Source organism: Pristiophorus japonicus, chromosome 9, assembly GCF_044704955.1.
Source record: "Pristiophorus japonicus isolate sPriJap1 chromosome 9, sPriJap1.hap1, whole genome shotgun sequence".
Classification (NCBI taxonomy): domain Eukaryota; kingdom Metazoa; phylum Chordata; class Chondrichthyes; family Pristiophoridae; genus Pristiophorus; species Pristiophorus japonicus.
Genome location: NC_091985.1, coordinates 24,946,880 through 24,958,943, shown reverse-complemented (window position 1 = coordinate 24,958,943; position 12,064 = coordinate 24,946,880).

Here is a 12,064-nt window from a genome sequence, read left to right as displayed (position 1 = left end):
CTGGAATTGACTCAGACCTGGAACACTGTTCGCAGGTGCACGACGTGAGCCCAGCTGGGTAATGCCCCCAGGGAGGCCCCGCTCAGCCCATGGCTCTGGTCCACCAGGCCATGGTCACGCATTCACGTTGACTACGCGGGCCCCTTCATGGGGAAGATGTTCCTCATTGTAGTAGATGCGTACTCAAAATGGATCGAGTGCATCATCCTGAATTCATGCACGTCATCCACCACCGTGGAAAGCCCACGTGCAATCTTTGCAACCCATGGCTTGCCGGACATCCTGGTTAGTGATAATGGCCCGTGTTTCACGAGTTATGAATTCCGGGAGTTTATGTCGGTCAATGGCATCAACCACATCAGGACTGTGCCGTTCAAGCCGGCCTCCAATGGCCAGACGGAACAGGCAGTCCAAATCATTAAGCAAGGTATGCTCAGAATTCAAGGACCCTCCCTACAATGCTGTCTATCGCGCGCCTCCTGTTGGCCTATAGATCCCGGCCGCAGTCACTCACGGGAGTTCCACCCGCAGAGCTACTCATGAAATGGACACTCAAAACTCGGTTAAGAAGGCATACGGAATACTTGCCTATTATGGCCAAGGTATAGAACATAAGAGCAGTGAGATTATGCTTAAATTATATATTACTTTGATTGGGCCACAGCTGAAGTACTGCGTGCAGTTCTGGTTGCCGTATTATAGGAAGGACGTGATTGCACTGGAAAGGATGCAAAGGAGATTTACTAGGATGCTGCCTGGAATGGAGAATTTTAGTTATGAGCACTGATTGGATAGGCTGGGTTTGTTCTCATTGGAACAGAGGAGTTTGAGAGGAGACCTCATCGAGGTGTACAAAATATTGAGGGGTCTGGACATAGTGGATAGTAAGGGCCTATTTCCATTGGTGGTGGGGGCTATTATGATGGGGCATAGTTTTAAGGGGGTTGTTGGAAAGTTGCGAGGGGATTTGAGGGGGGGCTTTACACAGACGATTGTGGGGATCTGGAACTCGCTGCCTGGAAGAGTGGTGGATGCAGAAACCCTCACCACTTTTAAGAGATGGTTGGATGGGCACTTGAAGTGCAGTAACCTGCAGGGTTACGGACCTCGAGCTGGTAATTGGGATTAGACTGGATGACCTTTTGTTGGACGGCGCAGATATAATGGTAAGTACTGCAGGGAATAGAATACGGCCAGGGTGTGATCTCCTGGACTAGTGTCGATCGCCTGGATGGGTCGGAGAGGAGTGTACCAGATTCTTTGTACCTAAATTGGCTTGGGTTTTTATCTGGTTTTTTCCTCTCCCAGGAGATCACATGGCTCCGGTTGGGGTGTAGTGTAGATGTTTTCAGCATAAGGGTGTCACAGTTGTGTGAGGCGGACTGGTTGGGCTGTGTTGTGTATGCATGCCTGTTTACTCTGTGATCTCTAAGACACTGTTACGCAACATTGAATGTACCCTTATACTGTACATATCTTATCGGTAAAAAACGGGATGAGATCCTATGACATGAATTTAGGGAGCTAGAAGCTAAATTAAAAAGTAGGACCTCAAAGGTAGTCATCTCAGGATTGCTACCAGTGCCACGTGCTAGTCAGAGTAGGAATCGCAGGATAGCTCAGATGAATATGTGGCTTGAGGAGTGGTGCAGAAGGGAGGGATTCAAATTCCTGGGACATTGGAACCGGTTCTGGGGGAGATGGGACCAGTACAAAACGGACGGTCTACACGTGGGCAGGACTGGAACCAATATCCTTGGGGGAGTGTTTGCTAGTGCTGTTGGGGAGGAGTTAAACTAATATGGCAGGAGGATGGGAACCTATGCAGGCAGACAGAGGGAAATAAAAAGGAGGCAGAAGCAAAATTTAGAAAGGAGAATAGTAAAAGTGGAGGGCAGAGAAACCCAAGGCAAAAAACAAAAAGGGCCACATTACAGCAAAATTCTAAATGGGCAAAGTGTGTTAAAAAAAACAAGCCTAAAGGCTCTGTGCCTCAATACGAGGAGTATTCCGAATAAGGTGGATGAATTAACTCCGCAGATAGCAGTTAACGGGTATGATGTAATTGGCATCACGGAGACATGGCTCCAGGGGGACCAAGGCTGGGAACTCAACATCCAGGGGTATTCAGCATTTAGGAAGGATAGACAGAAAGGCAAAGGAGGCGGGGTGGCGTTGCTGGTTAAAGATGAAACCAATGCAATTGTAAGGAAGGACATTAGCCTGGATGATGTGGAATCGGTATGGGTGGAGCTGCAGAATTTCAAAGGGCAGAAAACGCTAGTGGGTGTTGTGTATAGACCACCAAACAGTAGTAGTGAGGTTGGGGACTGCATCAAACAAGAAATAAGGGATGTGTGCAATAAAGGTACAGCAGTAATCATGGGTGACTTTAATCTACACATTGAATGGGCAAACCTAACTGGTAGCAATGCGGTGGAGGAGGATTTCCTGGAGTGTATTAGGGATGGTTTTCTAGACCAATATGTTGAGGAACCAACCAGGGAGCTGGCCATCCTAGACTGGGTGATGTGTAATGAGAAGGGACTAATTAGCAATCTTGTTGTGCGAGGCCCCTTGGGGAAAAGTGACCATAATATGGTAGAATTCCTTATTAAGATGGAGAGTGACAAAGTTAATTCGGAAACAAGGGTCCTGAACTTAAGGAAAGGTAACTTTGACGGTATGAGGTGTGAATTGGCTCGAAGAGACTGGCAAACGATACTAAAAGGGTTGACGGTGGATAAGCAATGGCAAACATTTAAAGATCACATGAATGAACTTCAGAAAATGTACATCCCTGTCTGGAGTAAAAATAAAATGGGGAAGGTGGCTCAACCATGGCTAACAAAGGAAATTAAGGATAGTGTTAAAGCCAAGGAAGAGGCATATAAATTGGCTAGAAAAAGCAACAAACCTGAGGACTGGGAGAAATGTAGAATTTAACAGAGTGTTTAATTAAGAGGGGGAAAATAGAGTACGAGAGGAAGCTTGCAGGGAATATAAAAACTGCAAAAGCTTCGATAAATATGTGAAGAGAAAAAGATTAGTAAAGACAAACGTAGGTCCCTTGCAGTCGGATTCAGGTGAAATTATAATGGGGAACAAAGAAATGGCAGACCAATTGAACCAATACTTCGGTTCTGTCTTCACAAAGGAAGACACAAGTAACCTTCCGAAGGTACTAGGGGACCGAGGGTCTAGTGAGAAGGAGGAACTGAAGGATATCCTTATTAGCCGGGAAATTGTGTTGGGGAAATTGATGGGATTGAAGGCCGATAAATCCCCGGGGCCTGATAGTCTGCATCCCAGAGTGCTCAAGGAAGTGGCCCTGGAAATAGTGGATGCATTGGTTATCATTTTCCAACAGTCTATCAACTCGGGATCAGTTCCTATGGACTGGAGGGTAGATAATGTAACACCACTTTTTAAAAAGGGAGGGAGAGAGAAAACGGGTAATTATAGACCGGTTAGCCTGACATCAGTAGTGGGGAAAATGTTGGAATCGATCATGAAGGACGAAATAGCAGCGCATTTGGAAAGCGGTGACAGGATCGGATCAAGTCAGCATGGATTTATGAAAGGGAAATTATGTTTGACGAATCTTCTGGAATTTTTTGAGGAAGCTACTGGCAGAGTGGACAAGGGAGAACCAGTGGATGTGGTGTATTTGGACTTTCAGAAGGCTTTTGACAAGGTCCCGCATAAGAGATTGTTGTGCAAAATCAAAGCACATGGTATTGGGGGTAATATACTGACGTGGATAGAGAACTGGTTGGCAGACAGGAAGCAGAGTCAGGATAAACGGGTCCTTTTCAGAATGGCAGGCAGTGACTAGTGGAGTACTGTAGGGCTCAGTGCTGGGACCCCAGCTATTTACAATATGCATTAACGATTTGGATGAAGGAATTGAGTGTAATATCTCCAAGTTTGCGGATGACACTAAGCTGGGTGGCGATGTGAGCTGTGAGGAGGACACTAAGTGGCTGCAGGGTGACTTGGACAGGTTAGGTGAGTGGGTAAATGCATGGCAGATGCAGTATAATATGGATAAATGTGAGGTTATCCATTTTGGGGGCAAAAACACGAAGGCAGAATATTATCTGAATGGCAGCAGATTAGGAAAAGGGGAGGTGCAACGAGACCTGGGTGTCATGGTTGATCAGTCACTGAATATGGGCATGCAGGTACAGCAGGCGGTGAAGAAGGCAAATGGTATGTTGGCCTTCATAGCTAGGGGATTTGAATATAGAAGCAGGGAGGTCGTACTGCAGTTGGATATGGCCTTAGTGAGGCCTCACCTGGAATATTGTGTTGAGTTTTGGTCTCCTAATCTGAGGAAGGACGTTCTTGCTAGTGAGGGAGTGCAGCGAAGGTTCACCAGACTGATTCCAGGGATGGCTGGGCTGTCATATGAGGAGAGACTGGATCAACTGGGCCTTTATTCACTGGAGTTTAGATGGATGGGATCTCATAGAAACGTATAATATTCTGACGGGACTGGACAGGTTAGATGCGGGGAGAATGTTCCCGATGTTGGGGAAGTCCAGAACCAGGGGACATAGTCTTAGAATAAGGGGTAGGCCATTTAGGACTGAGATGAGGGGAAACGTCTTCACTCAGAGAGTTGTTGACCTGTGGAATTCCCTGCCGCAGAGAGTTGTTGATGCCAGTTCACTGGATATATTCAAGAGGGAGTTAGATATGGCTCTTACGGTTAAGATGATCAAGGGGTATGGAGAGAAAGCAGGAAAGGGGTACTGAAGGAATGATCAGCCATGATCTTATTGAATGGCGGTGCAGGCTCGAATGGCCTACACCTGCACCTATTTTTCAATGTTTCTATGTACACTAGAGGGTGCTGCTGCTGGAGACCTAAGGGTTGCCTGCACACTGCAGGTAGCCCAGTATAAAAAGGAACTCACAGCTGGTTGTCGTCACTCAGGAGTTGGTAATAAAGGACTACAGGTCTACACAGTTGAAGGTTCATACCCTGCCACGTGGAGTCATTACTAAAGGTGCCTACATACGCTACAGGCTGGGTGCTCTTTGCCTCTCCGTCATTGTTCATAGGTTTATATGTAACCTTTAGGGCTGGTGAACAAGTGCCGTGCAGCTCTTTATCGGCCGGCGCGGACACGATGGGCTGAAATGGCCTCCTTCTGCGCTGTAAATTTCAATGTTTTTATGTTTCTATGTTTGACCATCAGAGGAACTATCTACTAGTGGGCATACTAGTCACCATCCACACTGAGAGTGAGAGATAGTCATCCAGAAGGTTCAACTGATGAAGATATGTCTCCAGTTGAGCATTCTCGATGTCTATCACTCGGCCAGTAATGTTTCCACAGTTCTCCTTTGTTGCAACATCTGAATGAGAGATGGTGGTCTTGGGGCACAGTATCTTCCAGGCATTTGGGCTACAGTCATCAGGCTCTTCAGGTAATGCTGCGACATTCAGGAGGAATGGGCTTCAAGGTCAGTGGACATGGATGAGTTCACTTATCATTTCAGCAGGCTCGGGGTGTGAACGGTATAATAGGACATTGTACACTTTCAGACTCGGTGCAGGGTAAGTCAGCATGTCTATGGTTGATAATGAAGAGGAAAGTCATGGGCTACAGGAGGATATCAATCTACTGGTCAGGTGGGCAGAGCAGTGGCAAATGGAATATAATTCAGAGAAGTGTGAGGTGATGCACTTTGGGAGCGCTAATAAGGAAAGGGTATACACATTAAGCGGTAGGTCACCTAATAGTGTAGATGAACAAAGGGAGTTTGGAATGCTTGTCCACAGATCCCTGAAAGTAGCAGGCCAGGTGGATAAGGTGGTTGAGAAAACATACAGAATGATTGTCTTTATTGGCCGAGTAATCGAATATAAGCGCAGGGAGGTTATGCTTAAATTGTATAATACTTTGGTTAGGCTGGAGTACTGCATGCAGTTCTGGTCGCCGTATTATAAGAAGGACGTGATTGCACTAGAGAGGATGCAGAGGAGATTTATTCGGATGCTGCCTGGAATGGAGAATCTTAGTTATGAGGACAGATTGGATAGGCTGGGTTTGTTCTCATTGGAACAGAGGAGGTGGAGAGGAGACCTCATTGAGGTGTACAAAATATTGAGGGGCCTGGACATAGTGGATAGTGAGGGTCAATTTCCATTGGTGGAAATAGCAGGCAGTGAAGAAGGCAAATGGCATGCTGGCCTTCATAGCGAGAGGATTTGTGTATAGGGGCAGGGAGTTCTTACTGCAGTTGTAGAGCGCCTTGGTGAGGCCATATCTTGAACACTGTGTACAGTTTTGGTCTCCTAATCTGAGGAAGGACATTCTTGCTATTGACGGAGTGCAGCGAAGTTTCACCATATTGATTCCTGGGATGGTAGGACTGACATATGAACAAAGACTGGGTCGACAAGGCTTATATTCACTGGAATTTAGTAGAATGAGGGGGGGATCTCATAGAAACAGATAAATTTCTGACGGGATTGGGCAGATTAGATGCAGGAAGAATATTCCTGAAGTTGGGGAAGTCCAGAACGAGGGGTCACACTCTAAGGATAAGGGGTAAGCCATTTAGGACCGAGATAAGGAGAAACTTCTTCACTCAGAGAATTGTGAACCTGTGGAATTATCTACTACAGAAAGTTGTTGAGGCCAGTTCGTTAGATTTATTCAAAAGGGAGTTAGATGTGGCCCTTATGGCTAAAGGGATCCAGGGATATGGAGAGAAAGCAGGAATGGGGTACTGAATTTGCACGATCAGCCATGATCAGATTGAATGGTGGTGCAGGCTTGAAGGGCCGAATGGTCTACTCCTGCATCTATGTTTCTATGTCCCTCATCCACCCAGTCCTGACTGACATAGTTGAGGGAAAGCGCAAGTCACAAAACGAGTACCATGACCGTAACTCAAGGGGGAGATGCATAGAAATAAATGATCCTGTATTCGTCCTCAATCACACCATGGGGCCCAAATGGCTTGAGGGTACTGTAATTAACAAAGAGGGGAATAGGGTCATCGTGGTAAAACTCAACAATGGCCAGATATGCCGTAAGCATCTGGACCAAGTAAAAAAAAAAGGTTCAGCATGGACACGGAGGAACCTGAAGAAGACCATGAGATGGCGCTCACACTACCACCAGCGAACGTGCAACAAGAGCAATCAGAAGAATGCACAGTCCCTGAGGTCAGCCCGGAATCACCACAGGTGACAGACAACTGTCAGTGTCCAACAACCAGAGCCCCAACTGTGGCGCTCCACGACGGAGCGTAGACCACCTGAAAGACTAAACCTATGATCCCAGTAAGACTTTGGGGGGGGAGGGGAAGGTGATGTCATGTTTGTAGGGGGTGGGGTGGGGAAGGTGATGTCATGTTTGTAACTACAATGTAACACCACTGTATTACTGTATACACTCAACTTAGATGCACACCTTGACCACAGGGGGTGAACTTGTGGGAGACACTCCTTACCCGACCACACATTTATATAAAGGGAGGTCCCATGCAGGGTCATCACTTCTGGAGTCCTGTAATAAAGAGTTAAGGTCACAGAGTGGCCTTGTCCCTGGAATGTGCCTCGTGTGGTTTCATGCTGTAGAGTAATGACTTTACATTGTCATCTGCAAACTTGGGAGATATTACATTCAATTCCTTCGTCTAAACCGTTAATATATATTGTAAATAGCTGGGGTTCCTACACTAAAACTTGCGGTACCCCACTAGTCACTGCCTGCCTACATTACAACAGTCCACACTCCAAAAGTACTACATTGGCTGTAAAGTGAATTCGGATGACCCAAGGTTGTGAAATGTGATCAATAAATGTAAACCGTTCTTGCTGGGTCAGAAGCTTATGTATTTGAGTGAAAACCTCAGCTGACAATGGTACTGGGGGGAGTGCTGCATTGTCCGAAGCAATGTCCTTGGGTTAAAATGTTTAATAGAAGTCCTGTCTGCCTGTCCAGGCGTACATTAAAGGTCTCATGGGCCGATTTGAAGAGCAGGGAAATTTCGATGTCCTGGACAACATTTTCCCTCGACAGATACAACCAACAATCACAATTGTATTTTGGTGGACACTGCCACTTGCCAAAAAATGGCTGCCACTTTGGCCGACATAAGTAATTTTGAGGCGTTCAAAGATCTGCTTCCTAAATAGTTTGATCTTTCTTTTCTGCACCGAGTGCTGTCTGAGTTATCAGGCCATTCCAGATAAGAAATTAACACCCTGACGAAAGGTCATCGACCTGAAACATTTACTGTTTTTCTTTCCACAGATGCTGCCTGACATGCTGAGAATTTCCAGCAGTTTCTGCCTATATTTCAGATTTCCAGCATCTGCAGCTTTTTGCCGTTGTTGTACAAGGCCCTCTGATGGCTGGGAAACTCTACAGCAAGCAGTTGGTTGCAGAGATCCATTGTTGTGTGTATTTAAATCAGTGAGCCTCTGTACTCTGAATTCTTCACTTCTAGGCAGGGAGTTTCTCGGTATGCTTCCTCTATCCAAAGACACCCCCTGCCGCCGGCCTCACTTCTAAAAGTGTCAATGGATTTGGCTCAGTTATGATATCTCTGTTGGCAAATATCCCTTTCAGACTCAGTCTAAGCTGACTCATGAAGAAGCAGTGGCAGGCTGTCAGTGCCCGCAGATTCATACACCAGGACACGTCAGTGCCTTCAGGAGAAAGGTTCTGCGCGGGGGTTGGGGGGAATGAGAGTGGACAAGCCTGGGTCGGGGTGGGGGGGTGATGACGGGGAGAGGCGGCTGGGGGGGCGGGAGACACACTGTGGTGGGGGAGGAGAGACATTGGGGCAGGGCGAATATTGGAGCGCATGAAATCCGGAAGTCTCAACACTGTCACTATTCATTTCATATCCAATAAACTTGTTAGTAATCCATGATCCATACACACTGCCCCATCATTGCCCGGGGCAGGGGGGAACTTAGGGGAGGCATGCACTTGGGCTGGATCAGGGATTTGGGAGGCTTTTGCTGGGAGCTCTATCCTCTCGCTAACTGCTTGCAGGGGAGTTCTGAAATCAGAATGGCTCAAATTACACTTTGTAAAGTCAGTCAGAACTTGGCCTGGGCGGTTCCAATTACACACTCAAGAAACTTCTAGGTGTGGCGTATCCTCCAAGGGGACCAATCAGCAATCAGGTCATGTGATAATGGAGTGCCAATCAGCCAGAAACAGTGCAAATAACTGGATCCTTAAAAAAAATCTAATTTGTTCAGGAATTTCCAACGTTGATAATCTGCAGGATACTTGACAGTAATGGTAGAACCGTCAGGAGAAAGCGGTGTTTCTTTCGAATGAGACGTTAAACTGAGGCCCCGTCTGCTCTCTCAGGTGGACGTAAAGGATCCCATGGCACTATTTCGAAGAGCAGGGGAGTTGTCCCGATGTCCTGACCAATATTTATCCCTTAATCAACATCACAAAAACAGATGATCTAGTCATTACCACATTGCTGTTTGTGGAAGCTTGCTGTGTGCAAATTGGCTGACACGTTTCCTACATTACAACAGTGACTACACTTCAAAAGTACTTCATTGGCTGTAAAGCGCTTTGAGATCTCCGGTGGTCGTGAAAGGCGCTATATAAATGCAAGTTCTTTCTTTTCTTAAATTTTTCTCCCCATCTCTCCTGAAAACACGCACTCCTGCTGGGATACGGGTCCAAATGCACCAGCCACCCTCTAGTAGTGCTACCAAGTGGGTATTTTTAGCCTATCAGCTGGAGTGTCAGTAGAATATTCAGATCCTGAGGGCATTGCTGACAAAACCAATCCAATCCTCACACATCATCCACATACATACACACACACACACAGGCAAGTACAAATCATTCCCTAGAAAGAAAGAACATACATTTATATATCCATGTTCTCAGGATGTCCCAACGTACATCCCAGCCAATTAATTACATTTGTGGTGTAGCCACTAGTTTTGTAGGTAATCGTGGCAGCCAATTTGCACATAAAAGGATCCAAAGGAATAAAGGACCAGTTAATCTGATTTGGGGGTTACTGTTGAGGGATAACTGTTGGCCAGATACTTGGAGAACTCCTGTGGTCAGCTGTGGCTCCGTGGGCACCACATTCACCTGTGAGAATGTTGTGGGTTCAAGTCCCACTCCAGAGACTTGAGCACAAAAATCTAGGCTGACATTCCAGTGCAGTGCTGAGGGAGTGCTGCACCATCGGAGGTGCCGTCTTTCGCGCAAGATGTTAAACCGAGGCCCTGTCTGCTCTCCCAGGTGGATGTAATCGATTGCATGGCACTATTTCGAAGAGGAGCAGGGAAATTCTCCCCGGTGTCCTGGCCAATATTTATCCCTCAATCAACATAACAAACAGATTGTTGTGTGCAAATTGGCTGCCGCGTTTCCTACATTACAACAGTGACTACGCTTCAAGAGTACTTGATTGGCTGTAAAGCGCGTTGGGACGTCCAGTGGTCGTTAAATGCGCTATATAAATGCAAGTCTTTCTTTTTTTCTTTCTCTTCGAATAGTGTCATAGGCTTCTTTAAATATATCTGAGCAGACAGCCCAAGCCAATACTGTCTATTGCTGCACCATTTGAGCCAAGCCGACATAGAAACCTCACATTCAACCCCAATAAAAATCTGTCTGACTGTTGGAAGGTTTTGCCTTCACTACATAAGAAACAGGAGCAGTAGTAGGCCATTTGGCCCCTCGAGTCTGCTCCGCCATTCATTATCATGGCTGATTTGATCCTGGCCTCAACTCCACTTCCCTCACCAACTTCCCATAACCCTGGATTCCCTACCTTACTCAGCAAACCCCTCCAGGTATTAACCACTCTGTGAAGAAATAATTGCTGACATTAGTCCTGAACTACCCTTTTCCCAGTTTCTAACTGTGTCCTCTTGTCCTGTGATCATGCCCAAGATTAACATTGACACAGTATCTTTTATACCGCTATAAAATCCCATCTCCTTTCAGAGCTGAACACTCGGGTTTTGTAATTTTTCCTCACAGCTCAAACTAGGGATCAGCCTCCCAGTCCTTCTCTGCACAGCTTCCAAGCCTTGGATGATTCCCTTGTGTACTGGCAGCCAGATCAAAACACAGAATTCAGTGACCAGGGCATTACCCCCACATCTCTTGTAGCTCTTGCTTACCAGTTCAACACCATTCACTGATTCAGTATTATCCCCTCCTTCTCTTCTCATGTACACCAATTTGCATTTACCTGTATTGAATTTCATCTCATAGTTCTGCCCATGTGTAAGTTTTGTCTCGATCCTTCTGTGGTTCCTTGACTGCTTCATTAAACTCAACTGCCAACCCCCCACACCCTGCTAATTCGTTGGGAGATAGGAGACAGAGAGTAGGGATAAAGGGACGTTATTGATTGGCATGATGTGCCAAGTGGTGTACTTCAAGGATCTGTACTGGAGATTCAGTTTTTCACCATATATATTAAATGACTTATATGAAGGAATATTGAATTGTATTTGTGATATCTTCCTTACATCATCACAACACACACACACGATGGCTCCATCCCTTTTTTTATTATTGTAAACAGCAATGGCTGCATTACCACAGTAGTCCACTAGGCGGATCTGTATTACAGTAGATGCAAGTTTTCAGATGACACTAAGTTAGGAGGCACAATATGTTTTGTAGATGGCAGCAGGAAGTTACAAAGGGACATAGACAGACTGGGTGAGTGGGCAGAACAATGGCAGATGGGAGTTCAATGTGGGGAATTTTGAGGTCATCCACTTTGGTTCTTAACAAGAGACTAGGAGCTGTGGAGAAGCAAAGGGATTTAGATGTCCATTTACACATCAGCTCCAGTCGTGCAGCACTCCCTCAGTATTGGCGAGTGTTAGCCTAGATTGTTTGGTCTAGTCTCTGACGAGAGGAATCCATGACCATCCATCTCAGTAGTGAGAGCGTTACCGCTGAGCCGAGGCCAACACCAATATAATCACTCTGTAAACCTCTATGGTGCGGCAGGTTAGTTATCTACCTTTGTGCAAATTGAAGTCGAATAAACCATGAAAAAGAGCTCT